The sequence below is a fragment of the Microtus oregoni genome, unplaced genomic scaffold (genome assembly GCF_018167655.1).
Source record: "Microtus oregoni isolate MIOR12 unplaced genomic scaffold, Mior012 000037F_ref0000500, whole genome shotgun sequence".
Taxonomy (NCBI): Eukaryota; Metazoa; Chordata; class Mammalia; order Rodentia; family Cricetidae; genus Microtus; species Microtus oregoni.
Genome location: NW_024543096.1, coordinates 2,561,097 through 2,576,959, shown reverse-complemented (window position 1 = coordinate 2,576,959; position 15,863 = coordinate 2,561,097). Strand labels below are relative to the sequence as shown.

The window sequence follows — 15,863 nt, the reverse complement described above, 5'->3', positions numbered from 1 at the left end:
CAGATCAAACATTTACCCCCCATCTGAACTTAGTTGGCTGATTCTGATTCCAAGCAGCAGATAATTGCTAGAAAGGCTAGGCATGAGGTGGGACTATGTAAGCCTTCTTTGTTTTTTTCATGAAAAACATGACATTTATCCTTGGTAAAAGGTACATGAATCACAGTATGAAATACTTCTAACTCTAGGCCAGAAGATAACAGTGATAAGCCCATTCCTGTGTACCACAGTGTGGAACAGCTAAATCCCAACTAAAGATATTTCATCAACGAAGAATATATTTCATGCTTTTTACCCTACTGTATTTTTGGCCTTTCTACGGCTAAATATGGTGTCAATTTCAGCAATATGATAATTGTTCATTAATGCTAGGAATCTGTGGTCACTACTGACTTGAAGAGCTTTTAAAACAGCAAATTAAACATAGTAAATTTCATGGTTATTTTTAGAATAATTTTCACATATTTTTCCTTCAATGAATTTAATGCAGCTTTCCAAATCACCACAAGAGATTAGGTGCTCCCAGCAGACCCCCACATGAAGTATATTCCAACTAAGATAGAGTGATAATAGCATTCCATCTTTCAATAACACCTAACAAATTAACATACCCTACTCAACAACATAATACAATCAGGAGAAGGCATGCACATACATGCATGGACACAAATTTGGCCAAAGTCTGGTTTGCTTCTCCTTGGAAGCTCAAGGCTACATCACTTCAAATGGATGGCTTCAGGTTTCGCCCTCTACTTTGTCTGCCAGATTTTCTAATCTATTTCCAGGGAAGAAGAACTACTCCTTAATTGTCTTGCAGTGTGATAAACAAAAAGAGCATCTGGTTCGACTGAGCTGTCTTCTTCCAGATGGCAAAAGTACCACTCGAGGTCATGGTAGCAGTTCCTGCACACTCCACAGGACGCCTTTGTTTCTCCTCTGTAGAAAGGCTTGCCTTCCTCCTCTTCACCTCCAATTTGAGATTTCTCTTGTCCCCTAGTGAAAACCTGGGGTTCAGTGACAGTGTGTGTGTGTTCAAGGCCATCATACTTACTGGCTGCCTGGCTGAGGCATAACAGGTAACGAAGCTGTTAGGTTATTGCTGTATTGCAAGAGGAGAGTGAACCTTCTGGGTATCATTCATGTGGCTGAGTTTTGGTCCATAAAAGTAAATCAGATGCATTTTGAAGATATTCATTTTCCTTTAACATGGAGATAAAAATTAGACACAGGAAGGAAAACGTATTAAAGAAAACTTAACATGGAAGTAAAAATTTAATAGTGTCGGGCCAGGCGATGGTGGCGCATGCCTTTAATCCCAGCACTTGGGAGGCAGGGGCAGGTGGATCTCTGTGAGTTGGAGGCCAGCCTGGTCTACAAGAGCTAGTTCCAGGACAGGCTCCAAAACCACAGAGAAACCCTATCTCAAAGAAAACAAAAACAAAAAAATTTAATAGTGTCTATGAATACAATAGCTTTAAAGGTAAATAAAATACACGCATGTTTTGCACATAGTTATTTCAGTCAGCATTCATTGCCTCCATTCCACTTCTGACTCTTCAGAGACAGTTCCTTTTGACGTCACACATGACATCTTTGTTGCTAACCAGATTGGCCTTTTCGTAATGTTTATCTCTTCGACCTTTCTGCTGCGTGTGATGCTATAGATTTGCTACGACTAACACCACCTACCCACTATTTGGTCTTGGCATTTCCATCTTCTTTGCTAACCTTGTCAGCAACCTTGTCTACTTATCTCCTGCCTGTATTATCATGCAGGCTTGCATCTGTTTCTCCAGGTTCCCATCTCTCCTTCCAATTCAGAATGCCAGAGGGACTAATCTCCCAATGTCCTTACTTTCACTTGACCTCAAAATCCCGCCTATTCACAAGGCTTTCTTATCTCCCTTGCTTCATTCCTTCACTCTTTCCCCAGTTTCTTACATTCTAGATGTCCTTGGCTTTTCATATAGTTTTCAACACATGAAACATGACTCCTTTGGGTCTCTGTGAGAACAGGAACTGTTTGTTTTATTGCTTTGTCTTTAGTATCTAAAACACTGTGCAAAGTTCACTAAAATTTGTTGAACGGTGACTAATGACCATATCATTTCCAGGCTATTCAGCTATATCCCTAACCATTTATATATTACTTCATTTTGCTGTGTGCAATGTTGCTCTCCCTGTCCATGGATTATATCCCACACTAGGTGTATTGACCTCTTTTTCTCCAAGTAGATTATAAGCTACTGAAAGGTAGAGGCATTTCTATATTCTTCTCGTCTAGTAATATTTTCTGTATATTTAATAACCACTTATTATTTATTTATTCCATACTGTAACATATACTTAACCATAAAGAACATTTACATCAATATGGCTTAAACAGAAATAAAAATAAGCTGAGCATAAAAATATCAGACTAGTGTCCATGGTTGGGGCCTGGGTTAAGGGCTCTTTATCGTCTAATTCTATTTGAGTATCAAACTACAGTTTTGTGGAATGAGAATATGATGTGGCGGCTCTCCCTTGGCAATATATTTTGCTTCCTTATCCAGCAGTTTGCAGGCTGCTCCTGTGAGCATTAAGGACCTGGGGCAGATGTGGCACTAACTGACTCTTGCCCCAGTTATAAAATCACCTTGGACTTCTTGCTTTTCATTGCTTCCTATATATACTCACTAAAACCAAGACTTTCTAAGTTACACTGGTGTCCAATATACCTAACAAAGCTATGGCTTCTGATTTTTGCCACCTCTTTTCCCACTTTCCTTTTCTTCTGCCCAGTCAGTCCATCTTCAATGATTTCCTACTCGACTCTGTCTCAGGTTGAAATCTAGGTCCTCTACCAATGGGTCTATCCTGCATTTGGACCTAGCTTGTTCTTGTTTCTCAGATTTCCTGTTTTACTTCCCTGATCTTACTTTCGCTTATTCTTGGCATATCTGTTTTCTTCTTAGAGCTTTTGTCCAAGCATTTTGCTTTACTTCTTTCCTATAGACAGTGCTCTAAGTGATGCATCTCCTCTTTGTTGTTGTGGCCTTTAAGAAGTCTTTTCTTAATTTATGTGCACCATTTTCCCACTTAACATTTGGAAATTACTGTTGAGAACTTGATTATTAGTGTTGAATTATCATTTCATGCCTCATATTTTACCTCACCAATAATGTAATTTTCTTGACAACAGAGATTTCATAACTCTTTTAACCAGGCACAGCCTTTGGCACCTCTGAGGATGAATGTATTTGGTTGGATCAGAGTTCCAGAGCCAGGGCCAGAAGTGACTGAGATCATGCAGATGATTCCCGACTGAGAGATGCAGGTTACACAAGAGAAATCCTTGAACATATCAGGGTGAAATGACTTCTGACATCAATAGCTAAGCTCAAATACACAGATCATATATATTGAGGCAGAGAATTCTGGGGTGTCAGAGAATTCTGACGTTGAACAGCTTTGGAGTTGCAATTCTAAATCCTGTGCTGGCAAGTGTGTGAGACAGGTCCTAGTAGGAATCCGGACTTTGTTCCAATCAAGCTGGGTGTATTGGTTTGGCAACTTACCTCCTCCGGACTTCAGATCTAAATGAGATAAATGAAAAATATTAGACTCCAGGTGATCTTAAGGACTAGATGATTCATTTATAAAATTAGAGGACTCATCTTTCAGATTGATGAACTGGTAGCCCCTAGGCTTTGTTTTTTTCCCCCCTCAATATTTTATTTTGTGGAATAGGATTTACAAGATTCATTTGCAGTTTGGAATTCTCATTTTCAGCTTTCTGCATTCAGTTTTCTGTTTCTCAATTTGTGTAAAAGTGGATGGACAGAGGGTTTATTAGGCTTTTTAAATGCCTGTGATACTGGTGTTCAAGTCAACAATGGTTTTAAGCTTGGGAGGTCCACATAGAGTGTGGGCTTTGTTTAGAACAGGAGATAGTTTTCACTGTTCAATTTAAGGATAGTAATGTTTACTCACATAACTTAAAGCACTTGTGGATGCATCTCCAAAGGCCTAATCGGTTTCTGTTATTTTGGTATGCTTCAATGCATTTCTGCATTACAGTCTAGGCCAAGTTGTAGTTTTAAAAATGATATTACCAGATAAAAGCATATACCTACCATTGCATGTTTGGCCTTTGCCTGAGTAATTGCAGCCACAGCGTGATCCCAAATACGAAATTGTTAACCCAGATTAGTAGAAACGTACAGGAGACAAATTCCTCATTTTATAGAGGCCCTTAAGAGTTTCTTCTGCTCATTCTGACTTTTAGTAGGACCGCGAATATGTCATTATCAATAGCCAAGCCCCATCTGAGGTAGGAGGTGTAGTGTCGACAACCGAAGGGCTGCATACACCTTAAGTATAGGAAAAGCCAGCATTGGCTAGCAGAGATCTTCCAGGATTCCCAAGGGAGGGAAAAGCGGGCCGCGCTGACCAATACAAGCAGGAGGGTGTGCACTGGACACACCGGCTCCCCCGAGCCTCCGGCCCACCCGGAAGTACAGGGACTACAGGTAAGGGCTCGACACCTGCCTGAGAACGCGGCCGGGGGAGCCCGCACCCTCAGTAGGAAAAGAAGGCCGCAGCGCGAGCGGAGGCGGCGCCGAGAGGTGTGAGAGAGTATGGAAAAGCCGAAGGGGCGGCGGGGGCGCTGGCGTGACTGGAAAGCGTGCGAGGGGCCGGCGGGCGGGCGGGCGGAGAGCAGGTGTGAGGAGGCTCGGGGAAGCGGCGGCGACTTTGCTCGCTCGCCCGGCGCGGCCTCTGACTCAGGGACTCCGCGTGGAGCTGGCAACCCGGGGGCGGAGCCTCGGGCCTGTGGGCGGGGCGAGGGCGGGGCTGCCGCCTGCTGCGCCCCAAGGCCGCTGCGGCTGCGGCGGGGAGGGGCGGGCGGCCTCGGTGGCGGCCGCGGGGGAGGGGCTCGGCGTCAGCGCGTCGCCAGCTGGGCTGCCGGTGGCCTGGAGGGAGCCGAAGAGGAGGAGGAGGAGGTGAGTCGCCTTGGCTGGGAGCAGCGCTGGCCGCGGGAGGCGGGGAGCGCGGCCCCTCCCTCCCGGCGCCCGCCTCGCGGGGCCGCGCGGCTCCGAGTTCCCAGTGGGGCGGCGGCCGCGAGAAGGGGGGGGGGTGAGGAGGGCGGAGCCGGGGCCGCGCTTCCCGGGCGCACGCGCGCCGTCCTGCGTCTTCGGGGCCGCGGTGTGGCCCCGAGCGACTCTTCCCGGAGTGCGGAAGCTGGGATCGGCACAGGCCCTGCCGACCCCAGGCCGCCCCGTCCCGGCTCTCGTGCGGCTCGGTCCCGGTCTGCGCTCTCCTGATCGGGATCCGCGTTCCCACCCCGGGCCGCCGAGACCCCACACCTCGCTGTTTCCCCCCACTCGGGGATTCGGCACGGGCTTGACGTTCCCGTCACGTCCCGCCAGTCCCCGCGTCCTCGGGCGAGACTGCGTTCCCAGAGTGAATTAAGTCTTTACAACTAACTGAACACCAGCAAAGTTGCAATAATGCATTAGTTTAACCCTTGGTCTCTCGGTAGGCAGCACCCGCACCCCCACTTTCACTCCACGGGGCAAGTGCAACTTTTTTAGTCTTCTCAGAACTATGCAGTATTAGATGAGCCTTGAGAGAAGCATTCTTAAGTTCGTCCTTTGAGGCCCTGTCATGGGAAGTTCAAAGAGAAGGGTTTACGTGTTTGGTTTTTTTTTTTTTTAACTTCTTCCACGTGTATCACAATTTGAAAATGGAAAACGTGAGTTGGAGGTGCTCTTCCCACACGCGGTGGATTGCTATCCTCAGCCTTCCTGTGCCCCAGCTTGCCTGACATAGTTGCTATTACCCCTTAAATAGATTTTAAAGGTTACGGTGTAGTGGTCAGATAAAGGAGCTGCTGGGGGGGGGGGGAGGGGGGAAGAGCAGTATAATTTACTAGAGCTATTGTATTGGGTTCTATTAACCTGTTTAACCATGACAGGAATTTCATGGTGGAACCCACATGCCCAAGTGCGATATTGAATTTTAATTAGTGCATCCCAGGTCTGGATGTGGAATATCCACTGCTGAAGCTGAGGAGAATTAGACACTGTTGTCCTTAGGGCCTTGTTCTGTCTTTAATGAAACAGTTTAATATTAGGCTTGGAGGAACACATTTTGAATCAGGATACCTCGACAAACTTGAAAACCATTAGTAGGTAATACCTGAGCTCATGCTACACTTTCTAGCATCCATGCCTTCTAAACTCTTGTTCTCCAGCCGTGGCGACATGTTTACCTTAGAAATACAGTTTGTGATTATCTTTTCAGTTTGTGATGGACCTTAGCAGTGTAATCCAGCTTCACTATTTTACGTTTTGTTTTCATGAAGTGTAGAAGGAACTGAATAGAGCTGTTGTCTTTGTTAAGCCTTTAGCTAGATGAAACTTAACTGATGGGCCATGTTGTCCCAAACTTGGTCTTGTTTTGGCCTGTTACCCACTCCGCCCCAGCCTGTTAAGCAACGAAAAGTGAGCTTCTGAGCTCTGGTCCCTTTCTTCTTCATTATGTTGTCTTAAGGCCAAGCTTTGGGGGAGCCTAGGCAGTTTGGATGCTCACCTTACTAAACCTGGATGGAGGTGGGTGGTCCTTGAACTTCCTACAGGGCAGGGAACCCTGATTGCTCTTGGAGCTGAGCTGATGAGGGAGAGGGACTTGATGGGGGAGGGGGAGGGAAATGGGAGGCGGTGGCAGGGAGAAGGCAGAAATCCTTAATAAATAAATAAATTAATTAAAAAAAAAAGAATTGCCAAGTAAGCCTGGCAGTGGTGGCTCATGCCTTTAATCTCACGGTGGAGATCTGTTAGTTCAAGGCCAGCCTGGTCTACAGAGCTAGTGCCAGGACAGGCTCCAAAGATACCTAGAGAAACCCTCTCTCAAAAAACCAAAAAAAAAAAAAAAAAAAAAAAAAAAAAAAAAGGAAAGAAAAGAATTACCAAGTAATCACTATAAAATTTTTTTTTTAAAAAAACCTTATTGTTCATATGAGAATGACTTTTAATTTTGATTCATTAGCTACAGATGATGCAAATTTATTTGAATTTAGCAAACTATACTGAATTTACTTGTTGAAAACATTTCTACTTTAGTTTAAAAATTTGAATTTAATAATTTTGTTTTAATTTTATTTTGTTGTTTGTTTTGTTCTTTTTCAAGACTGGGTTTCTCAGTAGCTTTGGAGCCTGTCCTGGAACTAGCACTTATAGCTCAGGCTGGCCTTGAACCTACAGAGATCCGCCTGCCTCTGCCTCCCAAGTGCTGGGATTAAAGGCGTGCACCACCACCGCCCAGCTAGTTCTTATCTTTCAGTTTAAGGTTACTCAGATTCATCTTTTCTCTTGAGAAAGGATCTCACCTAGGCTGTGGTCTGGAATTTACTGTGTAGCTGAGGCTGGCCTTGAACTCCTTTTCCTCACTTCTCTACTTTCTACGTAGGATTCTATTAGTCATATTGTTCATAAAAGCATTTTATTTTAATTTTTTAAAAAAAAATATGTGTGTTTGTCTATGTATCTGTAGAAGCCAGAGGTGTAAGATCCCCTGGAGCTGGAGTTGTGTGGATGTTGGGAACTGAAGTTGGGTCCTCTGTTCTTAACCCATGAGCCAGCTCACCTTTCATTCATAGTCTTGGATCAGGTAGTCTGTGGCTCCCAGAGGATTAGTTTAGCAAGAGGTTTGGGGTTAAGGTCTGTATGACTTTGATATTCGGCAGAAAGAGAGATCCGGTGCTTAAATAGTAATCTACATTATCTTCACTATTACATTAAAAAAAACATGAGCCTAAATTGGGATGGGGTAGGATTTTTACATCTTGGACAGCACGGTGTTTGGTGCTTCTGTGTCTTGTCTTGGTAGGTGCTTTTTGGAAGATGGCCACATGTTTTTAATCTGTATGACTAGTGTCAAGTACAGTGGATACTCTGTAAATGCTTTGTCTTGATAGATGAGTGCCTGGAAGTCCCAAATTATGATTTTAGTCAACTTGAAATTACTAGTTTTCTTCTTTGTGTTGAGCGAGTACTGAAAGAGAATATAAAGGTATTAGAAAACATTAGAAAAATTGGGGGAAGTATCATATTGTTCTTTAATGCTGTCACTGAAAAACTTCAGAGTGCAGTAATATAAATGTTGTGCTAGAATATACCTCTGTTGCACAAGAGTAATGTGAAATTTCTACTGGAGCGAAGTTTGATAACCGTGAATTCAGCCACCTCTTAATTGTTACCATAGGGCATCTTTTAAAGTGTTGGTTTCACTTTATAAGGATGTATTCTTCAGCCCGTAGATTGCATAAATAACATGATTTGGGAGTGTGGACTACTTTGTCAGGCTGTCCTGGAGTGATATTTTAAATGATCCAATGTTCTTTATGTTGGTGGTAATTAGTAAAACACAATGGATTTTCTCTTTTTATGCTTATTCTTTGCCTTTTCTTTAGTAGATCACACTAGTGTTTGTGCATGAAAGCAAAACAAAATAGGAAATATTTCAAGATTTCTTTTGCAAAGTACAGTCACTTTTTCCATTGAAAAACTAATAGATTTTGGGCCAACAAATACATAGCCAGTTCAGTTCCATAGAGTGATTACTGTTTGAACAGGTGAAGTTCTGTATGATAACCTGTACAGAGACCCTATTTTTGAACTTCATTCATTCCCCCTCCCCACTGATAGTGTTATCAAAAGCAAATTTATAGTAGAGTAGGGTGGTACTTAATCATATGAAACAGTCATCTTGCATCCATCTATACTGGTTCTTAAGTCAGCCTCAGTCAGGGGCTACCCACTTTCAAAGGTTAGTCCCTTTTACACTGATGAATAGGTAAATATACTCCCCATCCCATTGTCCTGAAAAATCTCTTTGGGTAGGATCCAGAGTCTTATGCTGACCATCCATTCTTCCCAGAAGTGGGTACTATGCTATACATACCCTTGGCATGTACTCTCTATGCATGGGAGTTTAATTTTAAACACAGTGCTTATTATGAGCTTTACAAACATATGACATAAACATCTCAAAGTATGTAAGAAATGTACAGAGGATTTCAGTATAGCTTAGAGGGACTTAGAATATAAAATGAGATAAGAATTAGTAAGAATATATAGGTTTCTCCTTCTTGTGCCATTATATTTAAGCTTTTGAATAAATGATAAGTTTTTTTGTCAAAAAAGTAATCAGGACTTCTTCCCTTCCTCCTCCCTCTCTTTCTCCTCCCTCTCTTCCTCCCTCTGTTCTTCCTTCTAGATCTCCTGAGGAACTAGAACATTCTCTTTGCTTGGGCACCAGGAGCAGGTTGACCAGCTTCCTTCCTTCTTTATGTCCTCTTCTATATAGGAAACTGAGGCCTGTTTTCATCTGTAGACAGTAAAGATCTTGAAGAGCCAGGATACTGTGTGTGATACCATCTTTTTGATTCATACTGTGCTGTCCATTAACACTGAAATGTGGATTCTTTCACTGTCACTATTCGTAACACTTTTCAGATTTTTTTTTTTTATATGCATCAGAAACTCAAGGACATTAAGGATCTTTCCAGTCATGACTTAGAACCCACTCCTGGCTAGCCTTTAGTCAGGTTCTCTACTGTGTTAGTGGAGTCATGGATTATTTTCATCCATTTTGAATGGTGGCTATTTTCAAGTGTCTGCCTTTCTGGCTTTCTGCTCTCTCCATTCTGAGCTTTCTTTTGATAAGGTGTTCACTATACATTTCTGTAGTGTAGTTCTTCCCTGCCTTTCAGACTGTGTATACCTCAAGACTGAGACTGGATCTCTTATAGCAAGTTATTAACATTGGTTAAATACGCAGCCATTCTAATAGTAAGTTCTGTATTAGTGTGGGGAGGGACAGTGTCCATAGAAAATTCAGAATTCATTTAAGAAGTTTAGACATTTTATTGCCAACATTAGTACTTGTGAAGTTTTATATTTTAAATTATAAATATCCATATGAAAAATGACTTCAGTCATCTTATAGACTTATTTACTTCAGGAACAAAAATTTCACTCTGTTGAATTGTAAGGCATTGCACATTTCAGTGTGTTTTGAGTTTGATGAATATTATATATGATTTTATATTTCTTACACATAGAAATTTTATGGCACTATAAAGAAGTGAGTTTAATGACCCCACTTTTGTTCATTAGTAATTATATACTAAAGAGTAAATTCTCATTACAAGGCCCTGAAATTACTGCCTATAAAAAGAGGGACCTCTTTGATTTTGTTCTCCATACAATTGTAGTTATTGTATTGAGGGAAGTCATCAAACTCTTTAGTAGTGTAAACCTTTAATTTGGTTTTAGAACAGCAGTCATATATTGAACTCCCAAATTACCATGCCTTTAACAAGCAGTGCACACACTCTGTATTAAAAAGGTAATGACCATAACTTTTCTTGGAGGGTTTCTTGTACTAATTTTTTAAAGAGGACATTTGAACTAAATTTCCCACAAAAGCCCAAATCTCATACATTTAATGATAGTGGAGCACATGTGTATGTGTAGAAGGGAAAGATGGTAATTTTTGTAGTGGTATCTTTAAGTGGACAATTTACTGATTATGTTGAGGTAAACATTTTACAACTCTAAAGGAAAACTTCAATTATCTGAATGAAATGAAGTATGTAAAATTAATTCAGATAAATGGGAGAACTCTTACTGTAAATGATGCATGTTAAGAGATATGACCTCAGTCTTCACCGCCCCCTCCTTTACGTTTGTCATTTGCTTTGACATTACAGAATTGTGATTCTTCTTGGTCACACTAGGAGTCATTGATGGGAAGAAGTAATGTTGATCTATAGATTTTAAACCTCTCGTTCCCAAGCTTTGGAATGGTGTTCTGTGTCATGAGGAATTACTCATCTCTGTTCTCTACTGCCTTCTGTTAGTGGTATTCAGGGCCTTTCATTTGGTCAGCTTCCTCACCAACGTGTGTGGACTCTGAGAATATGATGCTTATACTTCTTAAAAGTTGGATTTCAACAAGTGTATTGAACTGGATAACTCTTTAATTCTTTCCCTCTCTGTTTCTTTAACAACTGCTTTGTAGTATAGATCCTAAAAATAGAAACAGACCTCAGGGCAGGACTCCTGACCTTTGTAGGTTCTAACTTGAAATGGAAATTTTACTGATTGATTGGGGTTTAGAAAACTGATTTCTTTGCAGTTGACTGAGGTTTGTAGTACTGTTGGTTTTGAAAGCTATTGTGTAATTTCTAGATGGCCCCTGTAGCTGTGATGACATCACCTTCTAAGCTTTTGTTTTTAAAAAACATAAACTCACATAAATGAGTGCTGACATTGTATAAGCCAATTTATTTCATTCTTTAATATTACCTATAGATCCTTTATTTGAAGTACCTGAGAACATACTTTATTTGTTGCATTATGAGATGCAAGATGAGTCATATCTTGATTGATTTGGGTAGATTGTGGTATTAGCAAGAGCTGTATCAACTTTGTGAGTAACTGGTGAGTCACTGAGACTTTTTCATTTATTTAGTTATTTATTTTATTATTATTATTATTTTGTTTTTTGAAAAGGGTTCTTTATGTAGCCTTGGCTGTCCTGGAACTCACTCCTATACCAGGCTGGCTTTGAACTTGGAGATCTACCTGCCTCTGCCTCTCAAGTGCTGGGATTAAAGGTATGCACCACCATCACTGGCTGAAACTTTCCTTAATAGGTCTGGATGTATGACTAAAGATTTTGGACTCAAGAGTCAATTGAGACTGGTTTTGATTTTGTACAGTATAAGCAGTATAATTCTTCCTTGGGAGGAAGATAGATATTTAACATGTTTAAATTTCAGTTTTCTCATGTTTGAAAATAATAATCATGTGGTAGTTAAAAAATAATAATAATATTTGATGCATTAACTCATGATCGTATTTTAGCAATGTGAATTAATACACTATCTAGTTTAAACACTAAGGGGAAATTGTTTCCCATTTGATGATAGAGGTAAACGGGTAACTCAAAACCTTTCTAAATAAAGATCTTGTTCAGATGACTTTAAAGTTACAAAAGGTTTGCTTGTTTAAGGTAGGAGAAATGGCTAAGTCATTAGTGGCTAGGCTTATAACCCAAAATATAAAATTATAAAAGACGTAATTATCACTCTATTTATATACACATAATGTACTGATATGTGGTGTAACGAGGCAGAATATACTGTTTTTATGGTTTAGATGCCCTGCAAAGGGCTTGCTTTCTAAAGTGGTGCTATTAGCAGGGGATTGTGGACCTTTAAGAGGTAGGGCCTAATATTACAAGGTGTTAAAGGTTACTGGAATCATGAGATCCTGGTCTCGCAATCTCTGTTTCAGGGCTTGAGATGTATTACCTCCAGTTTGCTCTTTAGATCTGATTTGCTTCCCTAGCCAGAAGCTTTCATCTGTTGTAAAGATAAGTTGTCAAGACTTAATATTAGATATGCATAGTACTTGTTTTTTGTCTGAATCTCAGGTATACCAGCAGCTGTTATTGTGACCTTGAAAAAACTTTCTCAGCCTCTAATCTAAATTTCTTCATCTATGGTCTAACAGCTAATGAATAGAGAGAGATATAAGAGGATTAAATGAGGTAATGTTTGCATATGCAGACTTAATGCTGCTTGCTGTTACTTGTATTACAATTAAGTTTCAAAATAAATGAGAGCTGAAGAAGGAGCATTTTGAGTTAAAATCAAAATGTCAGTGCAGACACTTGGTACATTAATTGTATAGGGACATTTACTATGGATTTTAGGATGTTACCTTCTCATTTATACCTTTCTGTTTTTGTCTAAGGTAGTAGTTCTCAAGCTGGTCAGTGGTGGTGTTTGCCTTTGAGCCCAGCACTGAGGCAGAGGAAGTGGATCTCTGAATCAAGGCCAGTCTGGTCTATGGAGTGAGTTGCAGAACAGCCAAAACTACACAGGGAAAACCTGTCTTGGAAAACAAACAAACAAGATAGTAGTTCTTAGAATGTGATGTATCTATTTGTCAGCAGGTGTCTTTGCTGATGGGGGGGGGCATAAAATTATTACTATTATTATAGTAATGAAACTTTTTGACTTTTTTTTCTGTCTTAGGTCTTGTGGTTTAAAAACAGGAATGAATAAATTTTGAACATCTTAATAGAAACTAAATGTCAATGATACCAGACTGTACTAGTAATTGTATATGCCTCATGTGACATATGCAAATGACCTGTCCTCATAAGTCATATTCCTTTTTGCTTGGTGACTCCTTCTGGATATTTCTTTTTTCCTCTTTATGTATCTAAATGTCCAGGGTCTCTTGACTTTTTGGTGATGTGTATTTTCCTGTAAAGACAAGAACAGAACCATGCCCCATTTTTTTAGGCACACAGTGGGTCTATGTTGCCATTGTGCAAGTTGTAGCACTCTGCTTACAGACTGCATTTAAATGCTCTGTAGTGGATATCCCAAAAAAGTTAGAGCCATTTGTGCTGGTGAACCAGGAAGTCCTGCAGGACACAGAAGTGACTAACAAACTGCCAATATAGGTGGAACTGTCTTTCAAATTTCCTGCTTCATGGAAAAGTCTGCTGGGTACTATGGGCCTGTAGGCTGAAGATGGATGCTCCAATGATACAGACAGCAAGATGTCTCTGTCAATTCTAGAGTTTTGGAAGTTGCTTGCAATGCACTTTCTGTTTGCCTAGGTAGTATTGTGTCTTTCTGGAGTCTTTGATGGAGTTGAAGAATAGATAGTTATAATTAGAGTTTTCCTTAGTTATGATAAAAGGTAAAGTAGATAATATTTTAACTGTAATTCTTGCTTGATCCCTGTTTTGTTATATATAATCTTACTATGTTAAAGTTAAAGCCTTTCTTTTTATTTAAACAGAAAAGGGGAAATGGTGTGGGAAGTACTTCTGTCTATGTGTTGCCTTTATTGGTTAATGAATAAAGTAACTGCTTTGGCCTGTGATAGGGCAGAATAGAGCTAAGTGGGGGTTGGGGGTGGGAGGACTAAACTGAATGCTGGGAGGAAGAAGTCAAGAGACAGCATGTAACCACCAGAGGGGAAAGATGCATGCTGCTAGCTGGAACCTTGCTGGTAGGCCACAAACCTCATGGTAAAGTATAAAATAATGGAAATGTGTTAATTCTAAATGTAAGAGCTAGCTAGCAATACACTTAAGTGATTGGACAAACAGAAACAGTGATTTAAATAATACAGTTTCTGTGTGGTTATTTTGAGTCTGGGCAGCCGGGAATGAACAAGTGGCCTCAGACAACAGATTTTGATTTTGTTATATTCTTATATTTGGAGTTTATATAAACTTAGCTGTAGTAACAAGAGGAGCAGGCCATTTGTGAAGGTTGAACTTCTAGGCCAAAAGTTTGAAGATTCAAAGAAAAATAATTTAGAAGATGTGATGTTGATGCTAGGAGAGGTTGAACTATTCAGGTTGTAAAGTGTCCAAAGAAACATACATGCCAGAGTGGGTGTTAGAGCATGACCAAGAAGTGACCATCAGTATGCACACTAATGTCATACATGTTCACCTCTGGAAAATTTAGAGACCTCCATTATAGTTGGTTCAGAGTGGAAATGCAATACCGACAGAGCTTGGGACATGGAAGAAGCCAGCATTGGAGACTTAAAGTTGAGCTCTTCATTCCCGTCCAAGGTCATTATTAAGTCTTTCATTGATGCAAAGCTGAGCCAAGGAGAAGAGCAAAGGAAGTGAAGTGTCTACATTGTAGGGAAATACTTGTTAATTGAGTGGCTGGGAAATAAGAAGGAAATAGTTGGTTTATTATTGTCATTCATCCGAAGTTCTGAAAACAACACACCGATGATATCATAATGCCAACACCACAAACTTCTCTAGACTAAGAGTTGGTAGATTCTTCTCTTTAAAGGACCCAGATAGTAAATATTTTGGGCTCCTGTAGCAATCATTCTTGCTCATACTCCAGTGTGCTGTTTCTGTGAAAGCATTTGTAGAGAAGTAGTGAAGGAACATGACTGTCTTTTAGTAAGCATTATTTGTGGAGACTGAAATCTGATTCCAATTGTTTTTACATGTCCAGAATATGAGTTAACCTTTCCCTAATTATTTAAAATAGAAAACCCACTTTTAGGTTATACCTGTATAAGAACTAGCAGCAGTGTGTATTTTACTTGTGTTCTAGTTTGCTGACCTGTGTTTTAGGAAAGCAGTGTCTTATCAGCTATGATGGAGAGAGCATGGCAGTACTGAAATAGATGTTCTCTAGGACAGTGCTGTTAGTGATACTGTCTTCGGTGACACTGATGATAAAAATCCACTTAAGTATTTAGATGTGACATCTGCAGCAGGTTCTAATCATTCAGTTATGAGACAGACTGGATACTTGACAAGGATTGTCACCTACTGTGCAGAGAGAGCCAGAATCCATTATAGAAATTGTCTGGGTGAGCTGCCTGCTGGGGCCAGTGATGCACTGTTAGACAAAGATGGTGAAAGATACCAGTTTGCCATATCCTTGGGATGACTGACTGTGGCGTAAGTATGGCATTAAGCCATATGATTCCAAAAACTTTATGACTACATAAAAATAAAAATGAAAAAAAGGGTAGTGGTGGTTAGTGTAGTTGAAGTAAATTTGATCTTTATTTGCGGAATGTGTACTGCATTACCATTCTATAATGATATGTAGTAATTGCCTTGGTAATCTAACTTTAAAGATCCTGTTTTTATTCATGAAACTTACATAGTTATTACCTTTTAGGATTGAAATCTAAAGGGAAATGCAACAAAGACTGACAGCTCTTTACTAGGCTAGGTTAGTATAAGCACTATAATGTTTTTCTTCATTTTTATACATTTTAAATCAAAAT

At 40.4% G+C, this 15,863-nt stretch overlaps 1 protein-coding gene and 1 long non-coding RNA gene across 5 annotated transcripts in view; one reads left to right on the top strand and one right to left on the bottom strand.

Moving 5' to 3' along the window:
• Positions 1–253: 253 nt before the first annotated feature.
• On the bottom strand, positions 254–4,532 carry LOC121433263. The gene is made up of 3 exons (XR_005972297.1): positions 4,119–4,532; positions 3,561–3,578; positions 254–1,199 (listed from the first exon to the last, which is right to left on the bottom strand). It is a non-coding gene; the product is annotated as an uncharacterized LOC121433263 (long non-coding RNA).
• Positions 4,487–15,863, top strand: part of Gtdc1 (glycosyltransferase like domain containing 1) — a 355,136-nt gene continuing 343,759 nt past the window's right edge. Inside the window, exon 1 of one of the 4 annotated variants that reach the window (XM_041631624.1) lies at positions 4,487–4,610. The gene's annotated coding sequence lies outside the window, so the exon portion shown is untranslated. Of the gene's footprint in view, positions 4,611–4,657; positions 4,986–15,863 lie in introns of those variants that run through there. The other 3 variants (XM_041631626.1, XM_041631623.1, XM_041631625.1) reach the window with 3 other exon arrangements.